This window comes from Rhincodon typus, chromosome 15, assembly GCF_021869965.1.
Source record: "Rhincodon typus isolate 14 chromosome 15, sRhiTyp1.1, whole genome shotgun sequence".
Lineage (NCBI taxonomy): Eukaryota > Metazoa > Chordata > Chondrichthyes > Orectolobiformes > Rhincodontidae > Rhincodon > Rhincodon typus.
Window position 1 is genome coordinate 51,207,754 of NC_063346.1, and position 12,839 is coordinate 51,220,592.

Sequence of the window (12,839 nt, forward strand, 5' to 3'; positions counted from 1 at the left end):
ATACTGTGTATGTTGGAAATCTGAATTCTGAAGAAGAGTGAAATTGGATTTGAAACATTAGCTTTGTCCATAGATGTTGCCAGACCTGATGAGTTCCTCAGGCACTTTATATTTTGTTACCGAAAAGCTTGTGGGACATGACAACATCCTGTTTCTTTCTTTTTATACTGAGGACTACTCTAGGTGTGCCCTTAATCAAACTGTTCCAATACAGCTACGATATGGGAGGTCAAATATGGCATAAGAGCCAGAGATGTACAATTGTAATGAAATCGGGTATGCAAATAGGCAGATATCGGGTAGCTTTTATTTAATAACACAAGTGAGAGAGACTGCACATTGTTGAAAAAATGTAGAGGCTACAGTCCCACAGGTGACAATACCCTCCCAGTCCCTCATCAGGCAGGCATTCTTCATTTGAGACCTTTTTCAACAATGTGCAGTCTGTCTGTCTTGTGTTATTAAATAAAAGCTACCTCAGTTCTGCCTGTTGCCATACCTGATCTTATTACAAGTGTATATGTCTGGCTCTTATGCCATGTAGCGATGGTGATAAAGGTCTCCTGGAACACACTCATTGCTATAAAATGTAATCTTGTTAATAATGAAGCAATCTAATATATTCTAATGATGTTCCAAAGTTTTACAGCCAATAGACTGTTATTGGAAGTGAACTTACTTGGGAAATATGACAGACTGTTTGCACAGAGCAAAGTCTCACAAAAACAGTCTGTAATTCAAGGATGAATGGTGTCTGGCATGCTGAGGACTTGCTGTTAATTTTGAATAATGTTACAACCTCTTTTGTCCAGCTGTAGAGCCTTTTGGTTAAACAATGGAACTGCATATTTAGCTTTCCTGCTCCTCTGATGCCATATTTGACCTCCCATATCGCAGCTGTATTGGAACAGTTTGATTAAGGGCACACCTAGAGTAGTCCTCGGTATAAAAAGAAAGAAACAGGATGTTGTCATGTCCCACAACCTTTTCTGTAACAAAATATAAAGTGCCTGAGGAACTCATCAGGTCTGGTAACATCTATGGACAAAGCTAATGTTTCAAATCCAAATTCACTCCTCTTCAGAATTCAGATTTCCAACATACACAGTATCTTTGTTTTTGATTTATTTTTACTTTCTTGTGTTCAGCCAACTCCACACCTTGTTACCTCAGACTCCAGCGTCGGCAGTTCCTACTATCTCTGCATATTTTGCTTCATGCTCCTGCATGAATTAATTCTTTCTGAAGCATTCTGAGGTGCATTTTTTATTGTTTTTTGGTCACTTATTTCTACTTCCTCACTGTCTCTTGCTCTTTCGTTTTCTACTGTTTACTGTTTCGCACTTTTCTCTGTATCCCTTTTTTATATCCCCAATTATTTTCTGTATGCTTCCATTAGGAAAATTGACTTTTACTTGGTTTGCCTTCAGCTTGAGGTTCATGACAGGAGTCTGCAAGATGAGTTTTTTTCCCTACCTTCCCAACTCCTTGTACTTTGGCTAGGATCTGCCAGGCTTTCCTGTTGTATAGTTGCCACTTTGTCCAGTACCAGCTGCTGATAAAGCAGATCCCAGGGCAATATTTTCCCTGCCTTACTGGAAAAGAAATCTGGAGTGGCAGCTCAAAAATCCAACAAACAGAAAATAAACCTAATCATATGTTGCAAACAGATCTCTGGGATTAGGTATTATTCCAGCGAAGGGCAGAAGAAAAGAAATCTGCTGTGGACTTAGTCTATTTAGCTTACTGTACATTCTGACCAGTCTGATAAGGTATCTGTGGAGGAGAAAAAGTAGTGCTTGATGCAAGTTCTGGCCTGTCCTAAGCTTAGAGGTTCCACTTGTGATGGATTTAGTTGACTTCTTTTTCTTGCTGTCCTTAGACCTGGAACAATTCCAATATTAGTCCTGGTATATCTGTGTCATGTTTAGCTAATTTAAAGTAATCTTAAAGTGTACATGATGTTAAAGTACACTTTCCTCCTCCTTCCTTGAACTTCCTGATGACTCTGATGAGTCAGGAGCAGGTGGGAACAGTGTAGGATGCAGTGAAGATAGTTGTGGTCTGTTAGTAGATGAATGGTCAGATTCATGTGACTGTGCAAGAGCAATGAGTCAGAGCTTGGTTTCTACGTCGGAATGCAGATCTCTGAAAGACTCTTTTGGGGATTTATGATTTGGGGGAGGGCAGACGAGTTGTCTGTGGTCTCTGCCATTTCCTGTTGGTGTGGATTTGCTGGACATTTCTGTGACTGCACTGATTCATGGTCTCCAATTACAGAAGCTGTGGGAGGGCATGGTTACTACTGCTACCTTCCTACCAAAACCAGAAACACACTTCATGAAGATAAAAGCAAGATTCGGAGTTGTAAGAAGAGAGAGAAGATTTAAGATGTGGTCATGCAGGAGTCCAAGGTTGACCAGTTGCTGTGGATCAAGAAATGGCATCTGGCAAGTGTTAGGATTTTGCTCCCGAAGCTATAATTCATATGTTGTGTAACTAAGCATTTTAAGACAGCTTAATGCTACGGAACAGGCATAAATTTGTTTGCATGACTGAAATTGTGCATACATTAGAAGCAAAAGCACTGGTAACCAAAGTATTTTAGCTTTGGAGTGGCCTAATCTCTTGAGAGGTGCTATGGAAATGCATGTCTTTAATTTCTAAAATAAATATTGGAATTGAACATTTTCATTTCATTGCTGCAAATGACTTGCATTTATGTAAAAGTGTATTGTTTAGAACAAAAGAGATTTACTGCAGTCTATTGTTTGAACTTTTTTTGTCAACAGTCAACCAAGAACTTGCAATTTCTCGCATCTAACAATTTGACTATCTGAAATGATTGTGTAATCTATTCTTCAGTTTTATTTGGGGAAAGGACAGAGAAATTTTTATGAACAGAATAAGTTCAGTTAAAACTAGAAACTGAATCTCCCTGCACCCATTTCAGGTTTAACCTCTGGAAGCTAACCTGTTGGGGGGTAGATGGGCCCTTGATGTACCTAAAAGATTGAAGAGATTTTTTTTTGTTTTGCTGTTGGCTGGCTTTTCTGGACTGCAGAAACCTCAAGGGAGGTAAGTATGACTCTTTTAAATAGTGTGCTTCTTGACCACTATTTGCATAGACCCTCCTCCGTTTTCTCACCCTCTCCCATCACCCTCTTCTTGCCACTTCCTCCTCCCCAGCCCTAAGCATGCGTATGCACGCGCACGCACACAGGCACCCTTTCTCTCTCTCCCGGAAGAAAGGCTGCTAGTTCCTAATTCTGACTTGCAATTAAGTGCTACTGTTTAAAATTTAGCAAGACTGCAGTTTCCCACACCCCACAGTCTCTACTGTAAATATCAAGACCATCCTTTGTACTAATGTGTTGTCTAAATTTGGGTGTATTGGAGATAACGAGAAATTAAAGGGAGAGTCAGAACTGTAATAGAATCTCTTTGGGGGATGGTGGAAGAAGACATTACTTCTGGAGGAAGTGTGTGGTTTAACGGTTTGCGTCGTAGACTTTGTCCTCTTCCAAGCTAAACTGATTCTTATAACATGAATAAAATTAGTCTGATGTGATGGAGGTGTGCTGTTAGAGGAAGATTGGGATAAATGGACTGAATAATCTAAGCAATAGTCTATGTATAGACATTAAGGTATTGTATGGAAAATTTACTGACAGCTGGCGGCTGTGCAGGCAGTTGGAAGCTGACCACAGTGTACAGGAAGTCATGAGGACAGAAATGCAGGTCAGCTGACCTGTAGCTTGCATCCAGCGAAATATAGCTTTCCTTTTCTTAAAAGGGATTTTCTTTCACATAAGCCTTGACAAATATTCTGTATAGAAGCAAAACTCTTGCCCAAACATTTTCTCCAGCTAATTAAGTAGAGAAATTTTGTTCAAGAGGAAACTGATGAGAAACCTCAAGTGATAAGCTAAATTGAGTTTGCAATTTCCTCGGGTATCAGTAGGTAGTATGCAACTGACTGTATTTTGTTCCCTGTGTGCTGCAGAAAAAAAAAATTCTGTATATTGATTATGTTCTGATTATTGATCTTCCTTTTGTTGTCCACATGTTAATTGTTTGAATGTAATTAGAATGGTCTAGAATAATGACAATGTTCATAAAACCTTTTACTAAATCCTAACATGTTGTTGAAACTGTTACATTGAGAGCTATTGTAAGGTATTCTTGATGCAAGTTCCTTCAGTTTCCTTTGAGAATTATATTATTGTCATTATTACTTGCTGTTTCATCATGGACGAACAGAATGTTGCTCTGAAGGAGACAAGTCCTGGAACTTTAGCTGTTTTCCTAGAACGCATCTGCCTACATCTTATATTTCACTAGTTAAAACTTGAGCCTACGATTAGCAGAAAGCATGTATATAGCATAGATAAAAGACATGATTGAAGTGCCATTGTCGCATCAAAGATTTCACCAAATATTTTTTCATTTCCAATGTTAATATTGCATTGTCCTTTGAAGGCACACAGCTTAAGGCAAACTGTAACACTCCTGTGCTGCTTGCAGTCAATGTATGACTTAGAGAAGAATATTTCCAGCATTTTCTGTTTATTTCAGAAAGGCTTATGTCAGGGAAGTGAAACCCTGATGTGTGGTCTCTTCTGTTGGCACTGTTATGTTTAAATTTGAACAAGTTGCATTCCAAAAGCAGTGTGAACTTGCTTTTAATAGCAACATTCCATAACCTGTGACAGCAAATTGAAACAATTACCGTAAAGTGCAGTAAGTCCAGCTAGCAAAAAAAGACAGCCCCTTTTTTTCAGGCTCCAAAAATAATGTTTTTGCATATATGCTAAATGCATACGTCTTCTCTCTTTTCATTCTTGTTTCCCACCTGGAAAGTTCTTCTCAGTGACTTGACCAGTACTTATCCCTCTATCGAAAAAATATATTGCGTTCTTGTCATATTGCTGTTTAAAGTCAGAAGTTGCGCGACACCAGGTTATAGTCCAACAGGTTTATTTGAAATCTCAAGCTTTCGAAGCACTGCTCCTTCAGGTGAAGTCACCTGATGAAGGAGCAGGACTCCGAAAGGTTGATTTTCAAATAAACCTGTTGGACTACAACCTGGTATCATGTGACTTACTACTTTGTCCACCCCAGCCCAATACCGGCCCTTCCACAGTATTGCTGTTTGTGAAGCTTGCTGTGAAAAAATTGGCATTTCTTGTATTTCAACCATGGCGGTGTTTCAGAAGTATTTCATTGGCTGTGAAATTTTCTGAGCTATCCTGAGATTGCGCAATGTGCTACATAAATGCAAATCCTCTTTCCAATTTTTAAACAAGAATGTGGTATGTGGAAATTTTAATGCCAGGGTAGGTATAGCTAAGCAAATTAACTGAGGATAAAAGGCAAGAAGAGTATTTATTCTTCCTTTAACACTTCACCATTTTGATGATTTAAATTTTGAACAAAAATAAATAACCAGGACCCTGAAATTATTACCTTACTTAATTTTTGTTTAATATTAACTGAACCATAAAGTAGTCTAAAAGAAATCCTAACTGAATCTATCTGATCAAATCTCATGTTAGAACATGAGCCGGAGTAACCTTTTCTATTTCCATGCCTCTTTGCTCTCATATTACAAAAAGAATAATTTTTGTGTCACAACAGTAAATGTGGGAATCTGCAGTCAGTGTCCCAGATGGATACCTTAGGGGAAATAACTCTCTCGAGTCACTCCAGTTCTGAATCACTAAAATGAAGTACAAGTTTAAAAAGACTCCTAAGCATATAGCATATCTGGAATTTACTCCAGAGCAGAGTCACACCACACAGAGGAGAAGAGTATTATTATGTGACTGTAGTCAGTACACTGATGGATCCTTAGTTGAAGCAAGGAAGCAGGAACCACAGAATCTGGTCTTCCCCATGGGTATGAGCACCTGTAAGCTGTGGAAATAAAGGAGAAGGTTGTAAGGAGATAGGATTCGGAGTACACAAGAGTGTGTGGTGTACAAATTCACTTTCACGTCCATGGAAAATCAATGATGAAGATGACAAATGGCAGAAACGTTGGGTCCATTGTATGTGAGCTAGAGGTCAAGAAAAGCACATTCATGAGGCCCCAGCTCTAGGTACACGTGACATGACTGTGCTGCTGGCTGTTCAGAGTATGAATCACTACTGCAGAGATGGCAGGAACTGCCGATGCTGGACAATCTGAGATAACAAGGTGTAGAGCTGGATGAACACAGCAGGCCAAGCAGCATCAGAGGAGCAGGAAAGCTGACATTTCGGGTCTAGACCCTTCTTCAGAAATGAGGGAGGGGAAGGGGATTCTGAAATAAATAGGGAGAAAGGGGGAGGCGGATAGAAGATGGATAAAGGAGAAGATCGGTGGAGAGGAGACAGACATGTCAAGGAGGCGGGGTTGGAGCCAGTAAAGGTGAGTGTAGGTGGGGAGTTTGGGAGGGGATAGGTCGATCCAGGGAGGATGGACAGATCAAGGAGGCGGGATGAGGCTAGTAGGTAGGAGATGGGTGTGGGGCTTGAGGTAGGAGGAGTGCATAGGTGGGGAGGGCAGGTTAGGGAGGCGGATATGACCTGGGCTGGTTTTGGGATGCGGTCGGGGGAGGGGAGGAGATTTTGAAGCTTATGAAGTCCACATTGATACCATTGGGCTGCAGGGTTCCCAAGCGGAATATGAGATGCTGTTCCTGCAACCTTCGGATGGCATCGTTGTGGCACTGCAGGAGGCCCAGAATGGACATGTCGTTCAAGGAGTGGGAGGGGGAGTTGAAATGGTTCACGACTGGGAGGTGCAGCTGTTTGTTGCGAAACGATCGTAGGTGTTCCACAAAACGGTCCCCGAGCCTCCGTTTGGTTTCCTCGATGTAGAGGAGGCCAGAACGGGAACAGCGGATACAGCATACCACATTAGCAGATGTGCAGGTGAACATCTGTTTGATGTGGAAGATATTCTTAGGGCCTGGGATGGGGGTGAGGGGGGAGATGTAGGGGCAGGTGTAGCACTTCCTGCGGTTGCAGGGAAAAGTGCCGGGCGTGGTGGGGCTGGTGGGGAGTGTGGAGCGGACAAGGGAGTCACGGAGAGAGTGGTCCCTCCGGAAAGCAGATAAGGGTGGGGAGGGAAAAATGTCTTTCGTAGTGGGGTCGGATTGCAGATGGCGGAAGTGTCGGAGGATGATGCGTTGGATCCGGAGGTTGGTGGCGTGGTACGTGAGGACGAGGGGGATTCTGTTTTGGTGGTTATTGCGGGGAGGAGGTGTGAGGGGTGAGTTGCGGGAAATGCGTCAAGGGCGTTTTCGACCACTGTGGAGGGGAAGTTGCGGTCCTTGAAAAACAAGGACCACTTTGTGGAACACCTACGATCAGTTCGCAACAAACAACTGCACCTCCCAGTCGCGAACCATTTCAACTCCACCTCCCACTCCTTGAATGACATGTCCATCCTGGGCCTCCTGCAGTGCCACAACGATGCCACCTGAAGTTTGCAGGAACAGCATCTCATATTTGGCTTGGGAACCCTGCAGCCCAATGGTATCAATGTGGACTTCACAAGCTTCAAAATCTCCTCCCCTCCCCCAACCGTATCCCAAAACCAGCCCAGCTCGTATCCGCCTCCCTAACCTGTCCTCCCACCACAAGCCCCACCGCCGTCTCCTACCTACCAGCCTCATCCAGCTTCCTTGACCTGTCCGTCCTCCCTGGATCGACCTATCCCCTCCCTAACTCCCCACCTACACTCACCTTTACTGGCTCCAACCCCGCCTCCTTGACATGTCTGTCTCCTCTCCACCGATCTTCTCCTTTATCCATCTTCTTTCGCCTCCCACTCTCTCCCTATTTATTTCAGAATCCCCTTCCCTTCCCCCATTCATGAATTACAACTGTTATGTTTGGTATGAACTTCCCATCCTGCTTGCTTGATGATATGATAGCCTTGTTTCTGTGAGCAGCTATATTACACCTCAGCATAAGCATTCTGAAGAGAGAACTGAAACAAAATCTAAAGAAAAACTGGAAGCATACAACTCAGGATATGTAGAGAAACAAAGTCAATTTAGGGTCATTCTTTGCAACTGAGAAATAGGTGACAAGTATATTAACAGAATCAGAAAGGAAGAGAAGTAGGAAGGAGCAGAAGATGCAAACAGGTAAACACATTGAAATTATAAAATCCGAAGGAGACTAGAAATGGCATGATGGAGCTGATATTTCTATTGAATAATAACATTGCAATATTTAAAACCTGGCGATAAATGTGAGTTGAGCTCAATTTGTGAAAGTTAATATTGGTACGGTCAAGATATTTTGATCATAGAATTGCAGGATGCTTAGCAGAGAAATGAGATTTGTCCTTAAGTTTTTACTGAACTCCTAAGCCTTCAGTGATTTTAATTTTACCCACTTTTTCAATTGATGCCTATGTAATTCTCTTCTGTGATATTTCTCTACCACATGCTCCCTATTTTATTGTTGTCAACAAGTTTCAAGTGTTTGCCTCTCCTTAATTACAATGTTCAAATACATAGGGAAACAATTTCAACTTTTCCAGCAGGATATTTTTGCTTCCAAGAGACACGGTCCTCTTCACTCTCACTCCAAAGAATGAAGAATGTAATCTGCACTGGCAATTCAGTGCAGTACTGAGGGAGTTCAACATTCCAGAAAAATACTCTTTCAGATGATATGTTGAACCAGTGCCTCATTTACTTGGTTGAGTTGACTTCAGTGACCTCACAGCAGTTTCAAGAAGACATGCAGAATGTCTGTAATTCTGCTTAAACTTATCCCTCAATAGATTAACTAGTAATTTGCCTTGCAGTCTTTGGCATTCTTTTCATCATATCTATCTGGAAGGAAATCTTAGAAAAACTAATTCAGAAGGTAATGACACTACATGTTACCTAACAAAGGGGCTAATTATAATGGAAGAAGAGCCCCTGAAAATCAAACAGGTTCTCAAGAAAATCTAAGCAGACTTTTAAGAAAGTGAAGATAGGACTTCAAACTGTTATATTGAAGACAGTTTACATAAACTTTTACTCTTAGAGATAAAATGACGAAAGGGTGATTAAAATGATTTTTAGAAAGTTGATAGAGGAAATAAAGTAGAGTAAAACTGACAGAATCCAGAATATAGGAGCATGCAAATTAAAACTTGGGCTTTTCAGGAGTAAAATCGTGATTCTGAACAACTCATCACATGTCATCTTGATCTGTGCTCTAAGAACAATCTTAAGTTCTTTAATCTCTAAGCAAACTGAAATCCCTTAGTATGAAGTCCCCATCCTGCTTGCTTGATGATATGATCGCCTTATTTCTATGAACAGCTATATTACACCTGCTCTTCTGCACCCTTTCCAAGTCTTGACATCCTCACTGAAGCTGCTATCTGGAATTGGGCACCTGAGACCTAACCAGTGTTTATAAAGATTTAGCATAACTTTGCTCACTTTAATATTCTCTTTCTGTTTGGCTGCCTTCTGACTTGTCCTGCTGTTTATAAATATATGAAAATTACAGCAAGGTGTTACCCCTCCTGCACTCTTAACATCATGCCATTTCAGTTCATACAGGCTCTTCATTCTTCTCAAAATAACACCATTTCATATTTCTGTGTTGAAGTGAAAACATATGCTGCAGTGTAAAATTGTTGAGTTGAGGAATGGTCACCACATGGGATATTGCAGTGATGGCAATATCTGAATCCATGCTTGGGAGATAAAAGCCAATTGAAATTCAACATTGTGGACCATACAAGTGTTCAAAAAAGAGGTGATAGAAAATGAAGTCCTTCACCATAGAAAATAATTGAGTTCAAAGATCTGACTTGTCCAGTATTGTCATCGGCTGGGGTTGTAAGAGAAAAAACAGTACATGTACTGGTATGCTACTATGTGTGATGTAGGCCACAAAGTAGTGGAAAAGTGATACACCAAAAGGTTTGCAGACTAAAAACAAGGGGAGATTAGATTGGATACAAAATTAGCTTGACAGTGGTAGACAGAGGGCGAGGGTTGTTTTTCGGACTGGAGGCCTGTGACCAGCAGTGTTTGCAGGGATCTGTGGTGGGTCCACTTGTTTGTTATTTACAAAAATGATTTAGCTGAGAACATAGGAAATTTGGTTAGTAAGTTTGTGATGACACCAAAATTGACTGTATAGTAGGCAATGAAGAGGTTATTTAAGATTATAAAGGGAACTTGATCAGTTTAATTTAGATAAACGCTTGGTAAGACGAATAAGGCAGGACTTGTACAGTTAATGGTAGGCTCCGGGGAGTGTTATCAAAAAGATGTAGGGGTTCAGGTATTTCAGGTTCGTTGAAAGTTGCGTCGATAGGGTGGTAAAAAAGACTTGGCATGCTTGCCTTCGTTGCTCAGCTCATTGAGCATAGCAGTAAAGGTGTTATGTTTTGGTTGTGGAGGATGTTGGTGAGGCCACTTTTGGAGTACTTTGTCCAATTCTGCTATAGGAAGGATATTATTAAATTAGAGAAGGTGCAGAGAAGATTCGCAAAGATGTTACCGGGACTGGGTTTGAGTTATAAGGAGAGGCTGGATCGACTGGGACTTTCTTGACTGGAGCGTAGGAAGTTGAGGGGTAACCTTTATAGATGTTTACAGCCATGAGGGGCATAGGTAAGGTAAATGGCACGGGTTTCCCCTAGGATAGAGTTCAAAACTAGGGGACATATTTTTAAGGTGAGAGGAGAATGATTTTTAAAAAGGGACCTGAGGGGCAACTTTATGCAGGGGGTGGTTCATATGTGGAATGAACTGCTAGAGGAAGTGGTAGATGCAGGTGAAGTTACAACATTTAAAAGGCATTTGGATAAGTTGATGAATCGGAAAGGTCTGAAGGGATATGTACCAAGCGCAGGCAAATGGGATTAGTTTAGTTTAGGAAACTTGATCAGCACGTACAAGTTGGACCAAAGGGTCTGTTTCCATGCTCTTTGACTCTATAACTACGGCATTATGATGGACTTCAGTTATTTTAATGTGTACCAAGATAATACTGCAAGGGGCATTGAGGGAGAAAAGTTCCTTAAGCATGTTAAAGAGAACTTTTGATCATTGTTTCCAGCCCAATGAAAATAGAAACACTGCTGGATTTAGTTATGAGAAATGAACTGGGGCAGCATTTGATGACTGATCAAAATATCAACTTTCAAAATTCTGGAAAAAGACCAGGTATAATGGAGCAAAAAACTTTGTGGGAAAGGTTAACTTAAGGAGTTGGGTATAGAATTGATCAATTCACTTTATGTAAGCAATGCCGATGCTGGAAATCTGAAATAAAAGCAGGAAATATTAGAGAAACTCGGCAGGCCTGGAAGCATCTGTGGAGAGAGAAACAAAGTTAACATCCAAAATGACTCCCCTTCTGAGCTGAAGGAAGGTGAAAAGCTGGTGGTTTTTAACACATTAGTTAAAGGTGGGAGGAGCAAGTGGAAAAGAAGGGACAGTTAGAGGGCAAAAGAGATTAGAGATCACAGGTGTCACAGAACAGAAGACAAAGGTCTTGACAATGATTATGGGGAAGAGAGGTCCAGAACAGTCATTAATAGAAGGTGTTAATACAGAATATAGGTTGAGTGAAAACCAGACAATCGGTGGAAGGGAAGGCAGGGAAACAAAAATAGAGGACTCAGTTCATGATCTGAAATTATTCAACTCAGCGTTGAGTCCATGAGCTGTTAAGTCCCTCAACAGAAACTGAGATGTGTTCCTCCGGCTTGAATTGGATTTAATTGGAACATTGGCTCACGTTTTCTAAGTTAGGTCTGCTGCAATGAGGCCAATCCTCTTGAGGAAAGGAAAGACCCTTAAAGCTGGAGCTCTTAGGCGACTAATGATGAGGTTAAAAAAACACATGAAGGGGGGCTTAAGGTTAATGTTGTATATTAAAGAACCAAGCTGAATACAGGTGGTACAGAGAAGATCTAAAAAGAATAAGGGGTTAAAGCATGGCAACAGGTTAGAAGCTAATCCGTAGCTTTTTGTTAACATAGTGGAAGGGTAGGGCCCATGGGAGATCAAAAAAGGCAGAGGGCATCCCTGACTAAATTACTACTTTTGCGTTTGATCTCCGTAGAAATACTATTAATGTAGTAAAAAGGTGGCTATGATATTGGATAAGATGAAAAAAGTACATAGATTGGTAATACTCAAAGTAGAAAAGTAATTTAGTCCAGTTGGGATGTTTCTTCAGCCAAGCTGAGTTCCTCTTGCAGTCAGCCATGCGGCACAGGCTAAGCGAGCTAAATAGACTTTCTGAACTGGAAGCAAAGGTGGAACCTACAGATGCTCTGACTGAAATACTCCAATGCTAATTAGTTATGAGGAGAGTCTCAATCCTGTGTGGGGGGGGATAAAAAGATTCCCCTTATTTCTAACCTAACAAAGGTGAACTGTAATTTTAAACAGTGCCCTTTAGTTTTGGACTATACCACAAGAGTAAAACGTCCTTTCCATATCTACCCTGTCAAGACTATTCGGCATCTATTGTACTACAAACACATCATCCCTTGCCACTCTAAACTCCAGTGGACACAAGCCCAGCCTGTCCAACCTGTTTTCAAAAGATATTCCACTTCCAGTTATCTAGTAAGCCTCATCTGAACTACCTCCAACATATTTTCTTCTTTCTTTAAGAAGACCAAAACTGCACACGGTATTAGAGGCATTTTTTTCAAATTATTCATTGATGCAATGAGGGTGTCACTGGTTAGGCCAGCATTAATTGCCCATCCTTAATTGTCCAAAGGCAGTTATGAGTCGACTACATGGTGGATCTGGAGTCACATGTAGGCCAGTCCAGGTAAGGATAGCAGTTTCCTT

At 41.1% G+C, this 12,839-nt stretch overlaps 1 protein-coding gene across 2 annotated transcripts in view; it reads left to right on the forward strand.

Moving 5' to 3' along the window:
* cbfb (core-binding factor subunit beta) overlaps positions 1-12,839 on the forward strand; it is a 77,963-nt gene that overhangs the window by 31,230 nt on the left and 33,894 nt on the right. The window lies entirely within an intron of this gene.